This window comes from Camelus ferus, chromosome 11 (assembly GCF_009834535.1).
Source record: "Camelus ferus isolate YT-003-E chromosome 11, BCGSAC_Cfer_1.0, whole genome shotgun sequence".
In the NCBI taxonomy this organism is placed as follows: Eukaryota; Metazoa; Chordata; class Mammalia; order Artiodactyla; family Camelidae; genus Camelus; species Camelus ferus.
The window spans coordinates 26,632,077-26,649,287 of NC_045706.1; the positions used below are offsets into that span (position 1 = coordinate 26,632,077).

The window sequence follows — 17,211 nt, forward strand, 5'->3', positions numbered from 1 at the left end:
TGTTGATCAAAGACAAAGGTAGATTTGTCCTTTTCCTAAACTTTTTCCAATTATTTTCCTTTTAATTTCTAAAAACCTCCCCAGAATATTGAAAAACAGTGGTGATAGCTGCTTATCACATGATTTTAATGAAAATGACTTCACTGTTTCACGTGCATAAATATCTAATTATCCACTAAAATTAATCCCTTGAAAGTCAAAATATATTTTTGCAAAATGCAAGTGACTTTATTATTATTTATGATTATAATAGAGGAAAATATTTTTATCAACATTCTTCTAGACATCTATCCATATACACATATACATGTCATAAATATATAGGAAACACATAATTTTATACAAACAAATTTTATACAGTATATATGCCTATTATTTCATAGCATCCTTTAAAAAAATATTTTGTAGACACCTTTCTATATCAAAGAATATGGGTTCATATTCTTTGATGGCTCCATTAGAATTCTGTTATTGTATGGATATATCATAATTGTTTAACTGATCTACTGATAGGCATCATGGTTGTCTCTAATTTTTAATGATTATAAATAATTTTGTGATGAATATCATTGCATATATATCTTTGTGCAATTCCTTTAAGTTAGTGCTATGTCAAAGGAATGCACATTTAAAATTTTGATGCATTTAGCATTTGCTCATGCTAATTATTTTCTGTTCTTTTATCTGTGTTAGTGTAGTTATTGGTATGGCATTGTTTTTAATTATATTTCTTTGATTACTAGTGAGATTAATGATTTTTTTTACATTCTTTGCCATTTTTGTTTGTTCTGTGAATTGTACATTTCTTTAGCCTATATTTTATTGAGTTATTAGTCAATCTTTAATTGAAATATAAGGTCATTTTATATAGTAAGGATAGTAATCTTTTGTCATGTATATTGCCAAAAAATATATTCTTGGGCTTTCAAAATTTGTCTTTGTTGTATGTGTAGTTTAGTAATTTTTCAAGTTTTTTTTTTCTCTCTCTCTGGGATTGTCTCTACCCTGCCCTACTCCAGAACCAGGTTTTATAGTGGTGTTTGATTCGGCTGTATGTTTATATTTAGGATGCTGTACATCCAAGTCCCTGGGCACAAAACCTGCCTGAGTTCTGAGTGTCCTGTAATCCCTTTCACCCCTTCTCCCTGCCACTTCCCATCAACTATTGCTTCTGGCAGTAGGACAACTGTGTCTTTCTTTCCCCCCCATTTAGTGAATCTGGCTCTGGTCCTCCATCTCTCCCAGAGCACTTTTCATTGTCTCTTAGCAGTCAAACTACTGGCTGCCACTGTGACAGTGATGAGGGTGGCAGGTTTGGAGCAGGAGACTCCTTTATTTGTAGTTTTTAATTAAAAAATTTATTTATTTATTTTTATTTTTTAACTGTGTTTTTGTTTTTGTTCGTTTTGTTTTTTGGAGGGAGATAATTAGGTTTATTTATTTTTACTTCTTAATGGAAGTCCTGGGGATTGAACCCAGGACCTCGTGCATGGTCCTTTAGATATGACAATCAGGGAAGACCTCTCTTAGCTAAGACTTTATAGCTTTGTAATCAAGCATTAGTATGTTCTAAGCCTCAGTGTCCCCATCATCAATAGGTGAGCAGTAATATATGCATTGCTTTTCTCTTGGTTTATTTTTGGGAATCCTTGTCTCAGAGTGTGTCACAACTAGAAGAATAATGTTCTTGTATTTGAATAATAAGAGAATGGTGTGAAAATACTTCATTGTAAGAGATTTGTTTCATCTCTTTATAAATGAAAAAATCATAGTGGATCCTTGATGCAGAAATGTACAAGTGGTTGGTCAGCTTTTAATTCTACCCAGTGTGTTGATTCAACATGTGAGTTTCGGAGTCAGTCTGAGTTTGACTCTAGAACAGCCACTTAACTAGCTCTCTTACCTTGGGAAGTTTTTTTCCTCTCTAACTTTAATTTCCTAAGGTGATCATATCTTACATACGTCAGAGAATTGTTTGAGGTTTAAATGAGGTTTTGTACGTAATGCTTTAGCACACTGCCTGGCACACAGTAAATATTCAATAAATATTAGATTTTATTATTGTGATTAATCCTACTTACTTTCAAATGCAAATATTACTCTTGGGTAGCTCAGTTTCTTTTTTGGTACTGAAATCTCTATGCTTTAGAACCTTAATTGACCCAGTGTGGTAAGATAGAAACAATCAGAAACAGTTTTGAACTCTGCTGTTAACTTGTGTTAATTTCATGATATATCTCCGTATCACTTTGAACCTTAGATTTTGCAATTATCTAGGATGTGTGTAAGAATTAGTAAAATAAAGTACAAGTCACTAAGTCCCCTGGAAAATAATGGTCTGATAATAAGTCATGTGGGAAGTACTATTCAAAAAATTTTTTCAAGCATTTTGAGTTCCTTGAAGGAGTGATACCTAGTAGATGAATGTTAGTTGGTATTAGAATTCTTCCTGAATACCCTAAAATGAAGCTCTGAAGCTGAATAGAACATAAATTAGAGGTATCTTCCAATGCTATTATCAAAATAATGAAATGCCTGCATGAAAGTCAGTGTCCATTCACAAGTGCACAGTCATGAGGTTAAAAGCCCATGACTAGAAGTTCCCTTTGTTCCCCTTTTCTCCAACTGCTTTATGGTTTTAACTACAAAGATATACACTCTGTTAACTGTAAGTCCTTTATGAGCCATCATCACATAGTGAAAAAATTTTTTACAAACTCAATTCTTATTATTATATTCAACAGATATAAAATTACATTTTGATAAATATGATCAGAAAAAAGTAACATAGGAGAAAAGGATATAAATGGAAAAACTGTTCATTTTGTACATTAAACACTTACATTGGCAATAGTATAGTGCTCATGTTCTGCTTCTCTCAAAATTAAACTTGGGAGCGTTGATTGATTGATTTCTGTACCAAGTTGATGGAATCTTTTTCTCTTTATGAATCACAGAATGAATTTCTTTGTTTTTAGGAATCTTTGTGTTAGGAGACCTGGGGAGATGATTATTGGGTCTTGCTTTTCATCCAGACTCTGTAAAAGATGATATAGGAAGGAGTTCTTTGAATTCATTTCAACTTAGCTCTCTTGTTTTCTCACTATGAGATGCAGTTTCTCAGAGGTTTCTTCATTTAAGCTGATGGCATCAGATAAAAACATAACTGAATAAAAGCATAACTCAATGAAAGGCAGTGAATTGAGTGTAGACAGCCCTCTGCAAGTCTGGTTGAACCCAACTGTGGATTTTAGAGTATTTAGGTCAGTGGTCTCTAAGGTCCAGGTGGGTGTGGGAGAGGGTATATAAGCACTCTAGGAGATGTGGAAGGAAATCCATTGAGTGGAGGAGTTTTGCTGGTAATTAATTACACAGTCATCTTGTCAGAAGATGATTAGTTTTGTATATTTTTTATTTAATCTGAGAATAGGGTGGGTGTTTTCATAATTGGGAGGAACTGACAGTGTACCATCATCTGTTAGATTGTTTTAGTGTATTTTAACATATTGCAGTTCACATGTGCACAGCTAAGTGGATTTAAAGGGATTTTTGAAAAGAAACTGGATTAAATATAGTTCTAATAATGCCAGCACAAAGGACCAGCAAGAAGATTTAAAAACTGACAGTTCATCTTTCAGTATGCAATCTTTGTCAGCTACATAATGCAGTAAAAATAATACGACAAGATGTCCAAAAAAGTCTGAATTATCAAGACTATTTGAAAATTGAATTTACATATGTTATTTTTAGCAATGTGTCTTCTTGAAAGTTTCTGTAATACCCAAACATTCTTATTAATACTATTTTTAAAATAGGAGCAAAAGGTTTTTTGAACTATTATAAAAAATAAATACAATTTAAAAATATTGCTGATTAATTTAAAATTTCTTTGACCTATGTTTTACAATGTAACTAAAATGTTACTGCAATAGATGCATGTGTAATATATGTTACATATATTTAATTTTATATTATATATGGATGAATTATAATTAAAAATATTTTACTGATATGCAATCAAAAAAATTTAGAGACCAGCAACCTGTGAAGTCCTGTGTTCCTCAAAGCAGCATAGGAGAGTAGATATGAGCAGGAACTTTAGGGTTTAACACACCTAGGTTTTGATCCTGTACTTACCATGTACTAGTTGTGTGGACTAGAGCAAATTACTTAATTTCATTCCCATTGGTAAAATAGAGGATATATTGCATGGTTTGTGAGGACTAGATTAACTAATGTTATGAAGTGCTTAATACAAAGTCATATATACACTCAATGAATGTTGGCTATTTTTGTTGTTATTGTTTTAATTATTATATTATTAGTAATAAAGAGATTGTCCTCTTGGCAGTCTTCCATAGATAAGCTCATGTGTCAGGTACTATCACAATGCAAAGTGAGAAAGAACTAAGTATATTACTAAAGAAGTTAAGTCCTTAAACTTCGTGATTGTTGTCAGAAGTAAAGTATTCTATGCATCTGTTTTGGGAGTGTATGTGTGTGTGTAAGGGTCTAGGCTTTGGAGAAAGTGCAGAGTTTATTGTAGAGATTATAGGGGCAAGAGCACATGAACACACTTGCTCACTTGCCACACTTCTCCCTCAGAGCAACTCTTGTCTCTGTTAGGGTTCTGAAGAGGAGAAATGCGACTGTCCTACAATTTCCTTAGTCTTTGGCCCATTTCCTTTGAATTTAATGGTTTAGCTGTTACAGGTTACCTGTTCCTTTTCTTAGTATGAAGAAAAGTTTCAGATTTGCAGATAAAGCTTCACACATAATCTGGTAAGTGTGGGAAAGTATGGTAGGAAGTGATAAATTTTACTATGCAGTGGGGAAAAATAATTTTGTTCATTTGAAAAGACGTTTGATTCTCCTGTGGCTTATGATGTAAAATATATCAGTGTTACAGTGATTGATGGTTAACATATTAGGGAGAAATGTTTGGAGTTGAGAGATCCGGATTTCAGTTTTACCATTTGCTTGGGGCAAGCTTCAGCTTCCTCATTCATAAATTTGGAATCACAGTATCTGCCTTTTGTCAATATTCTTTCAGCTCACATCTGAGAACCTGTCATATGCTATAGCACTATGCTAACCACTAGGGATATGTAGATGATAAGACTTGATTTGATCCCTGCCTTCCATGAAAATATAGTCCAGTAAGGAGATAAAAATGCAAACAATTATAGCTCACTGTATTTAGGGCTATATTAGGAGAATAAGAGTCTGAGTTGACTTAAGGGAATCAGAGAGGCCTTTATGAAGTAAATGGTGCTAATGATCTCTTAAGTTTCCTATTCTTACATTAAAATTCTGATTAGCATGTGTTTCAGAAATTAAGGACTGTTTGGCAAACTAAAAAGGGTAGATATAGGAGGAGTTTTCTTCAGATTTGTTGGTAGCTTCTGATGCTTTCAAATAAAAAAAATTACATATAAGTCCTACCTTTTTTGTACACTAAGATTAGAGATATTATAGATAGGTACCTGCAGAGGTCATTTGGAATTAGAATTGTTGAGCAACCTGAAAGATCTCAATTTTTCTTCCTTGTTTTTTCTCATCTCTTTCTTTTGCTTGTATGAGGATATACATTAAGGCCTCACCCTCTGATTTCTTCCTTTAGGTTTTAATCCACCCTTCTGGCTTGAACTGTCAATAGAGGTGAGACTGATTTTGTGGAATCTATAGCTTATAGAATTATAGAATTTGCCTTATAAAGGCAAATAATACAAAATTTTAAACTCCAAATCACCCACAAAAGTTTATATGGAAAGGCAGGAGACCCAGAATAGCCAACATAATACTGAGGAAGAACAAAGTTGGAGGATAGATATTACCTAACTTCAAGATGTACGGTAAAGCTACAGTAATCAAGATAATGTAGTATTGGTGAAAGAATAGACGAATTAGATAATGAGATGGAATAGACAGCCCAGAAACAGACCCATGTAAATATAGTCAGCTGATCATTGACAAAGAGGAAAGTCAATTCAATGGATAATTGAATTCCATTTCAGTTCTTTTCAACATGTTGTGCTGGAAAAACTGGACATCCATAAAAAAAAAAAAAGAGAGAGAGAGAAATAGAAACAGATCTTTCATCTTTCACAAAAGTTAACTCAAAGTGAATCATAGACCTAACTTAAAACACTAAACTATGAAACTTCTAGAAGATAACATAGAAAAAAAATCTAGGTGACCTTGGGTTTGATGATGAGTTTTCAGCTATAACATTAAAAGCATGATCCATAAAATGAAAAATTGGAAGTCGTACTTTATTAAAAACTTCTTCTCTTTGAAAAATACTGTTAAGATAATGACTACATTAGTTCAGAAATACACTGAATTCTTAATTTTTAATTAGGACTAATATAAAATGTTATGTTTGATTTGTCAAAAAATTATCCTTCCCATTCTCTATGCATACACTGTGGTATGTATTTCAAAAGTGAAATTGCTGATCCTCCAAAGATATTATTAGAAAATTCTGTTTTATGAAAGGGAAAATGACTAATAGTGAAGATTTGAATGAAGCTTTATGAATCTTTTTGGTAATTTTAATAGATTATTTTTGGGCTTCCTAATCCATTAATAAAGGAAAAATGGAATAAAAATGTAACTTTTCTTGTCATCAGAATTTAAGTAAAATGTTTATTTTATCCAGTAAAAGCTTTATTTTCAATCGCCAATTTCTATTTGCCCTGAACATATTTTCTCAAGATTACTATTTTGTCAATTCATTTTGTGAAAATAGGACTGTATACATTCTTGTATAGATGAGTCTTACTCCTCCATAAATCTTCCCCTTTCCAGTGCATTGAAGTCATACTTTATGTTGGAAGGAGGGAGGATGCTTATTATTACATGCTCCTAAAGCAAAGAGGACATGGTATACCTGTCAAAGGTACACACCCTGAGGAGCAATTACCACATTTGTGCTGAGGCTGCTGCTCTCTTCTCTTCAGAGAGGAATTTGCACTAAAGAGCTGACCAGGAGCTGAGAATGTGATCTCCTTTTCAGGTGGTCCTAGTTCAAAGTATATGTGCTAAACAGAAAACAGTACAGGAAGCTAATGCTATGCCTTTTTCTTTTAAAATATCTTCAAGATTATGTTCTCTTAGGAGAAAAATCCCCAAACTAACATCCTTGTGTCTTTGAGTTGGATAATTCTATTTATGATGTTTAAGAGATGTTTGCTTATGACACAAACTCATTTGCTACCATATGATTTCTGGAGAACAAATTGGTCTACCTTTCTTAAAGATTTTTAAAACTATTTATTGAATTATAGTTGACTTACAATATTATATTAGTGTCAGAGTTCACAACATAGTGATTCTATATTTTTATAGGTTACACATCATATAAAGTTGTTATAAAATATTGGCTGTACTCCCTGCACTGTACAATACATCCCTGTGACTTACTCATTTTATAACTACTAGTTTGTACCTCTTAATCTCCTTCACCTATGTCACCCATCCCTCTGCCCCTCTGCCCTATAGTAACCACTAGTTTGTTCTCTGTATCTGTGAGTCTGTTTCTGTTTTGTTGCATTTGTTCTTTTGGTTTTGTTTTTAGATTCCACATGTAAGTGATAACATATAGTACTTGCCTTTTCTGTCTGACTTATTTCACTAAGCATAATACTCTCCAGGTCCATCCATGTTGTTGAAAATGACAAGATTTCTTTTTTTTAATGACTGAATAATATTCCATTGTGTAGGTATATCACACTTTCTTTATCCATTTATCTGTTGATAGGCACTTAGGTTGCTTCCATATCTTAGCTATGGTAAGTAATGCTGTTATGAACATCAGGGTGCATATATATCTTTTCAAATTAGTGTTTTTCTTTTCTTCAGATAAATACCCAAGGGTGGGATTGCTGGATTATATTAAAGATTTTTTATCTACATTTCCCCCTGTACTTGTCATATCACTCTCTCCAGAATTCTTTTTCCTCCATGTGAGTATGTTAACAGAACCTGATTTTCATGGGACCATACACAACCAGTCTCATCCAGTACTGATGTTTACTTCTATTTTTTCTAACTTAATTGTCTTATCTGTGATGACTCCATTTCTTTTTTGTGTGCTGGCAATACTCAGCCTAGTGTATGGAAACATTTTTTTTTACGTCATCTTCAGACTTTTTTGTAGATTAAGTGAATGGAAGAGAAGAATAGAGCCCATACTTGTTATGGAGGCAAAACACATTCTGGAGTATTTGGGGGATATTGAATGCTGCCACTTTTATTTTTCTTTTGAGAAGAAGAGGCAATAAAAGTCAGGCCCTGGCATAAGAACTTCCTGTTTAACCTTATCATTCCATTGTTGGAGTCATTGCATTTTCAGCTGTGAAATAATCCATTATACCCTGTGCCAGTTGGGAATGACTCTTTTGTTTGCCTGGCTATAGTCATCATTTCAGCATTTAGTCCTCTAGGCAAGAATTCCAAGAAACTCATAAAAAGCTACCCAGATAAGCATTTTTTCCAAATTAAATATAAGTTTACAGCTGGGAGTATTATTAGGAATCAGATCCAACCCTGGCATGTTATAGGTGGATAAACTGAGGCTACTTGATTAAGGTTACATAGTTGCCTAGGTGGGACTAAAATCCAGGCTTTGGATTTTTAGGTTCATTTCTCTTGCCACTACACTTCAAATGCTTTCTCTCTCAGAAATTAAATAAATGCTGTCTAATTGGAAAAGACACAATTAAAGAATGTTTCACATATGTAATACAAAATTTTTACTGAGGTGCTGCTCTAATGTAGAGGCAGGTACTTGCAATATGGAGGTAAATATGTCAGTGTTTCAGCCACAGATGAGCCAACTGTCTGTTGGTGCAATTGGGAAATCTGTGGCAACACAAGGAGGTTAAGTGTTCCACTCTCACATGTGGGGATCCAGAGTACCATTGCCTGGGAAATAGGGAAATACTTCATTTTACCTGAGTCTTGAAGGAATAATATGAATTGAAAATGCATGAGAGGGTGCAGTTTAATTTTATTGAAAATGTGACACCATTTAGCCATTTGTGGTGTACTTAGGCTTCCAAGACCCTGTAGTAAAGGCATCACTTACAAAAGCATCCAGTTTAAGAAATCACTTCACACTAAGAGGATTAAAGCTACAGGATAAATCCAAGAGGGACTTTCAAATTCTCTTTAGGTCATTTATTTTTGGTGGCTGGGTGGTAGTTGCCAATATGTAATGATTAGATTTTAGTCATAGATAATGGAGGAAAAAAATCTGTTTTATGTTTGTATTTTTAAAAAAATTATAATTGTTTATCTAGGTGCTAATATAAATTAGCCATGAAATATTATATAGAGAGAAATTAGAAGAGGTTTCTAAATAGGGGCATACTGTGTTACTAAAATAAACTTTTTTTTCCCCTTTAAACAGTGTCTCCTCTTTTTCTTGTAGCTTGCTACAAATCACTTTCAGTATACCCTCTCTTTTAGTCTGAAGTTACAAAATCTGTGGTTAATACTTTTTTGCTAATCAATCTGAACACAATAAACTTTTAACAGACTCTCAATCCTCTTAGCACAAGTCTGTTTTCCAACTGCCTAGTTTTGTGTTAACTGTATTTCCTTGTTCTCAGGTGTTTCCTGTCTTGTAGCTCAAAATGACAGTATCTTCTTTTAACTTTTCAGTAGCTCTCAACTGTCTCTTAAAGAGGAGATATAGAATGTTATTGTCTAGTTCAGCTATTAATTAATCATTCATCTAGAGAGGAATATAGCCTGTTTTCATTTTACACGAGTAAGATCTATATTTTATGTCTTCTTTGAAAAAGCAAAATAAATTTAAGCTGCTAAGAGGTCTCCTTATCGTTAGTTCTATCTTGCTTCTTGATGGAATATTAATATTTATTGAAGGTTAGTGAGATGCCCTCTTAAGATGAGTCCAGTAAATACTTAGTGTTCACTTTGTTACCCTTTCTGATTCCAAGAAAACCAGACAAGCTCAGTATGCAAGTCTCTGGGAGATACATGTTGAATTTTCATTCAGAAGTTCCATTACAATGCCAATAATATGCTGTTGGGATTCTGAGTAGTTTTTTATCAGTCATTTATTAACTGAAAATCAAATGTATAAAAGGTGCAATTCTAGGAGCTATGGAGAAAAAGAAGTTAAATATATATTCTTGATTTCCAGGGTAGCTAATTCAAAATGTCAAATATAGATCTAAGAATAAATGCCAATATAAAAATATCATTAAAAATGACAAAGTTAATAGGAAATGTGAAATTAAATTGTTACAATTTATGCTTAGCATTTGTTGAGGTACAGGAGGACATGGTTCTTTTGGGAAAGGAGTTTATGGGGAGAGCATTAACTCATTTTCTAACTTAGCTGAGAAATGATAGGGGCTAGAAAACCATTGGCAGAAAAATTTTTAAAAATTACGATGTCAGTATAGAAACTGATTAGTATATAAAGATAAAAGTTAACCTTTCAGAACTAGTGGGTCTGTTTAAAGGAAAGTTTAAATATTCTGTTTTGGAAGATGCCTAGACTACTATCAGATTAATGTCAGAGAAAAGGACATGTTCTAGAACAGTTAATGAAGAGTAGCATATTCTTAATATGTAGGAGTCAGAAAGGCCAGAGGACTAGAATTCTGGCATTAACATCAACAATGGGGCTTTGGAAAGTAAATTCTTTAAGCCTGAGCTTCCTCAGCTATAATTGGGGATAATAATAGTATTTCTTTCAGAGGGTATTTTGAGGATTAAGTAATAAATATACTTAGGACTTAGCACAGTGCCTAGTTCATAGTAAAGCTCTCACGCAAATGGCAACCATTATAAATATTATATAACCAAAGCTTAGAAAAAATAGAGGGGGTTTAAAATATAATAATATTATTTTAAAACTTTTGCACTGTTTTCTCTTATACTAAAATCACAATTGCTCTTCTTATACAAGTTCATGAGAACCTTAGTACTTTAGTTAACTGGTACAGGTTAAAAAAAATGGTTGGTGAGAGAGGAAATCAAGGTGGTAGAGTAGGAGGATGCTGAGTTTACCACCCCCAACAAATGCATCAAAAATACATCTACATGTGGAGAGATTCTCACTTTAAACAAACTGGAGACTGGTAGACAGACTCTTATATAACCAAAGCTATAAAGAAAGATCCACACAGAGTTGGGTAGGCAGGAATGGGAAGCAGTCACATTGAGACATGCACCCCTAGGAGGGGACATGGAAAATGAGGGGATTACATGGGCTTGGAGAACTCCCTGGGGAGTGAATGGTTTGAACCCTATATTGAACACAGCAGCCATGTGGTCTGACACTGGGAAGATGAGGTTGGAGGCCAGTAGGACTAACAGGAAGGCTGTAAGAAGCCTAGTCTGGTAAAGAGCATGCACTTGCTTGCCTTCTGGGAACGAGGTGGAGGAAGCAGATTGAAACAGTCCAGGATTCTGGAAGGTTTCCCACCACTGCCCTAGGGCATGCTCCAGCCTATGCTAAATGCCTGCTCTGGTCCCTCTAGCTCCAGCCCAGCTCCCCATTAGGGTGAAGGCTACTGTTGCTGAGGAGAGTGTGCCATTGAGGGGTATGGAGCCAGCTCTGACCCAGCCCTGCAATTGAGCAGGTGAGGGTGTTCCTTACTGCTGTTTATGGAGGCAGCAGATTGGGAGTGATCTGGAGCTCTGACTATTGTGCTGGGACTGCCACAGCATGTGCTCCAGCCTGCACCAGATGCCCATGCCAGGTTCTTTTGCTCCAGTGCTGCTCCACTCTGGGATGAAGATACATTGCTGGGAGGGGGAATAGTACAACTTAGAGGATACAGAATCAGCTCAGGCTCCATCTTCATGTCTCTGCTTCAGCACCTTGGGACCCAGCCCCACCCCTGATATGATTTTAATGGCCAGGGGGCATAAGACAAGCCCAGCTCATGCCTGGATTTGGCTCTAGTCCCTCCATCTTCAGCCTCACCTCCCATCAAAGTGATAACTGCCAGCATCCTTGGAGGAAGACATGACCCATCCTCACTTCAGATCTAGCTCTCCCTCAGAAGCCACTGAGCACATGTAGACTGATTAGGGATGCTTCCACAAGGACATGCCTGTAAGACCAGGATAGGTAACTGTCTCACCTAATTTATTAGAGGAAGAGAAAGTTAAGCAAACTTACAAGATAGGAATTTGTTTCAAATGAAAGAATAAGAAAAAAAAAAAACAAACAAACCCTGAGAAAAGAGCTAATGAGGCAGAGACAAATAATTTACTGGATAAAGAGTTCAAAGTAATAAGAATGCTAAGTGAACTAGGGAAAAGGATAGTGGGAGTTTTCACAAGGAATTAGAAAATATAAAAAAGAGCCAATTAGGGCTGGTTCAATACAGTAACTGAATACAATACAGTAACTGAAATAGAAAACAGACTTGAGGAAATTAACAGCAGACTATGTGATACCAAAGAACATATATGTGATCTGAATGACAGAATAATGGAAATCACCCAATTATATCAACAAAAAGAAAAACAAATAAAAAAAAAAAAAAACAAGAACAGTTTAAGGGACCTCTAAGACATCATGTGTAGTAAAATTTACATTTTAAGGGTCCCAGAAGAAGAGAGAGAGAAAAGGGTCAAAAATGCATTTGGGTAATTTGATAAGGATCTCATTAAACCTGTAGATTGCTTTGGGTACTATAGCCATTTTAACAATATTAATTCTTCCAATCCAAGAGCATGGGGTATTTATTTCTTTGAATCATCTTTATTTTCCTTTATCACTGTTTTATAGTTCTCAGCTTATAAGTCTTTCACCTCCTTGGTCACATTTATTCCTAAGTATTTTATCTTTTTAATAGAATTTTAAAAGAGACTTTTTTTTTTTTTTTGCTTTCCTTTTCTGGTATTTCATTATTAATGTAAAGAAGTGGAACAGGTTTCTGTACTTAAGTGACTATCAGTTTAAAACAAGTAGATATAGATATAGGTCCACATATATGAACCCCATAGTATCCACAAATCAAAAACCTACGATACACAAAAACTAGAGGGAAAGGAGCACAAGCATAACACTAAAGAAAATCAACAAAACACAGAATATATCAATAATCACTTTAAATGTTAATGATACTCCAATCAAAAGACAGAGTGGCTGATTAAAAAAAAAAGCCCATCTATATGTTGCTTATAAGAGACTCACTTCAGAGCTAAAGGCACACATAGGTTGAAAGTGAGGGGATCGAAAAAGATATTTCATGCAAATAGAAGTGACAAGAAAGTGAGGATGCAACACTTAAATCAGACAAAGTAGACTCTAAAACAAAGTCTATAACAAAAGACAAAGAAGGGCAGTATAATAATAATGAGATCAATACACGAAGAGGATACTACCCTGGTTAACATATATGTACCCAATATGGGAGCACCTAAATATATAAAGCAGATATTAACAGATGTAAAGAGAGAAATTGACAATAATTCAATAATAATAGGGAACTTTAACACCCCACTTACATCAATGGACAGATCATCCAGACAGAAAGCCAATAATGGTGTTAAATGACACATTAGACCACTTGGACTTTATAGATATCCATCCACAAACAGCAGAATACACATCCTTTCAAGTGTATATGGAGCATTTTTCAGGATAGATCACATACTAGGCCACAAAACAAATCTTAACAAATTAAAGAGGATAAACATTATATCAAGCATTTTTCTCAACCACAAAGGTGTGAAACTAGAAATCAATTACAGAAATAAAAATGGGAAAAATACAAACACGTGGAGACTAAATAACATGCTACTAAAAAACCAATAGGTCAATGAAGAAATCAAAGAGGAAATTAGAAAATACCTCAAAGACAAGTGAAAATAAAAACACACTTTCCAAAATCTATGTGATGCTGCAAAAGCAGTTCTAAGAGGGAAATTTTAGCAATATAGGCTTACCTCAAGAAAAAGAAAAATCTCAAATAAATGACCCAGCCTGCCATCTAAAGGAATTAGAAAAAGATGAACAAAGAAAATTCAAAGTCAGCAGAAGGAAGGAAATAATACAGATCAGAGAGGAAATATAGAAAGTATAGAACAACAACAACAAAAAACCAACAGAAAAGATCAATGAAACCAAGAGCTGGATTTTTTGAAAAGACAAAATTGATAAGCCTTTAACCAGGCTCATCAAGAAAAAAAGAAAGAGGACTCAAATAAATAAGAAATTGAAGAAGAGAATACAGTTATATGCTAAAAATTGGATAGCTTAGAGGAAATGGAGGTTTCTAAAAACATACATTCTTCCAAGACTGAATCAGGAAGAAACAGATCATCTGAACAGATCAATCACTAGTAGTGAAATTGAATTAGTAATAAAAAAACTCCCAGCAAAGAAAGGTTCAGGAGTAGATAGCCTCACAGAAGAATTCTACCAAACATATAAAGAAGAGCTAATACATATTCTTCTCAAACTATTCTAAAAAATTGAAGAGGAGGGAACACTCCCTAGTTCATTGTATGAGGCTACTATTATCCTGATACCAAAACCAGACAAAGATACTACAAAAAACATTACAGGCCAATATCTATGATGAATATATATGCAAAATCCTCAACAAAATGTTAGCAAACTGAATTCAACAATGTATCAAAAGTATCATACAACATGATCAAGTGGGATTTATTACTGGGATGCAAACATTAACAAAAGGAAGGATAAAAATCAGATTATCACATCTATAGATTCAGAAAAAACATTTGACAAAATTCAATATCCATTCATGATAACTCTCATCAAAATTGATATAGAGGGAAACATTGCAACATAATAAAGGCCATTTATGACAAACCCACAGCTAACATCATATGCAACAGACAAGGATGCCCACTCCCACCACTTCTATTTATCATAGTATTGGAACTCCTTGCCACAGCAATCAGACAAGGAACAGAAATAAGAGATATCCAAATTAGAAGGGGAGAAGTAATATTGTCACTATTTGCAGATGACATGATACTATGTATAAAAAACCCTAAATTCTCCACCAAAAAACTTAGAACTAATAAAGAAATTCAGTAAAGTTGCTGGATATGAGATTAATATACAGAAATCTGTTACTTTTCTATATATTAATAATGAATTATCAGAAAGCAGAAACAGGAAAACAATCCCATTTAAAATCACATCAAAGGGACTAAAATACCTAGGGATAGACTTAACCAAGGAGGTGAAAGTCCTACTCTGAAAACTGTAAGACAGTGATGAAGGAAACTGAAGATAACACAAACAGATGGATAGATATTCTTTGTTCATGGATTAGAAGAATTTATATTGTTAAAATGTTTATACTACCCAAGCAATCTGCAAATTTAATCCAATGTCTAATTTTTAATCCCCATGACATTTTTCACAGAACTAGAAAAAGTAATTCTAAAATTTATATGAAACCTCAAAAGACCCTGAATAACCAAATCAATGTTGAGAAAAAAGAACAAAGCTGGAGGTATCATGGCTCCCTGACTTCAGACTATAGTACAAGGCTATAATAATCAAAACAGCATGGTACTGGCAGAAAAACAGACACGTAGATCAATGGAACAGAATGGAGAGCCCAGAAATAAACCCATGCACTTATGGTCAATTAATCTATGACAAAGAAGGCAAGAATATACAATAGGTAAAAGACAGTCTCTTCAGTAAGTGGTGCTGGGAAAAGTGGGCAGCTGGATGTGATAGAATGAAATTAAAACATTTTTTTCATATTATATACAAAAGTAAACTCAAAATGGATTGAAGACCTAAATTTAAAAGCAGAAACCACAGAACTTCTAGTAGAAAACATAGTCAGAACACTCTGACATAAATCATAGCAGTTTTTTTTCTTAGCAGTTTTTTTTTTTTTTTGGATCTGTCTTCTAAGGCAAAGGAAATGAAAGCAAAAATAAACACATGAGACCTAATTATACTTAAAAGCTTTTGCACAACAAAAGAAAACATTGACAAAATGAAAAGACAACCTACTCAATGGGAGAAGATATTTGCAAATAATATGACAGATAAGAGGTTAATATTCAAAATAAATAAATAGTTTATACAACTCTATATCAAAAAAAATTAAATGATTAAAAAATGGGTGGAAGCCCTGACTAGACATTTTTCCAAGGAGACATACATATAGCTAACAGGCACATGAAAGATGCTCACCATCTCTAATCTTCAGAGAAATGCAAATGAAAATCACAATGAGATACCACCTCAGACTTAGAATGGCTGTCATCAAAAAGACCACAAATAACAAATGTTGGTGAGGATGTTGAGAAAATGGAAACCTGGTACACTGTTGGTAGGAATGTAAATTGTTGAGTCACTATGGGAAACAGTATGGGGGATCCTAAAAAGAACTAAATATAGAACTACCTGTGATCTAGCAGTTCTCCTCCTGGGTAGATATCCAAAGGAAACAAAAACATTAATTCAAAAAGATACATGCACCTCAGTGTTCATAGCAGCATTGTTTACAGTAGCCAAGATATGGGAACAACTTAAGTGTCCATCAACAGATGGATAAAGAAGATGATATATATATACATACACACCTAAGAATCAGCTTCTCTTATAATAATCATTTTATTGATGTAGATTCTAACAGGATTTGGAGATAGATCGATCGATCTATCTCAGTCATAAAAACTGAAATCTTGCCATTTGCAACAAGGTGGATGGACCTGGAGGGTAGTGTGCTTAGTGAAATATGTCAGAGAAAGACAAACACTGTATATTATCACTAATATGTGAAATCTTAAAAAGTGAAACAAAGAAACGAATATAACAAAATAGAAACAGACTCACAGATATAGATAAGAAACTAGTGATTACCAGTGGGGAGAGGGAAGCAGTGAGGGACAAGATAGGGATGGGGATTAAGAGCTACAAACTACTATGTATAAAATCAGTAAGCCACAAGGATATATTTATTATACAGCACAGGAAATATAGCCAATATTTTATGGTAACTTTAAATGGAGTATAATCTATAAAAATATTATTAAGTTATTATGTTGTAAACCTCAAACTAATATAATATTGTAAGTCAACTATATTTCAATAAAAAATGATTGGTGAAATATTATTGATAAAATGTTATTAACATGTCTGCAGATTGTCTCCAAATCCTGTTAAAATCTACATCAATAAAATTATTATAAAAGGAGCTGATT

The 17,211-nt window shown here is 33.9% G+C and overlaps 1 protein-coding gene across 1 annotated transcript in view; it reads left to right on the forward strand.

Annotated features, from left to right (window-relative positions):
• HPSE2 (heparanase 2 (inactive)) overlaps positions 1 to 17,211 on the forward strand; it is a 563,834-nt gene that overhangs the window by 75,658 nt on the left and 470,965 nt on the right.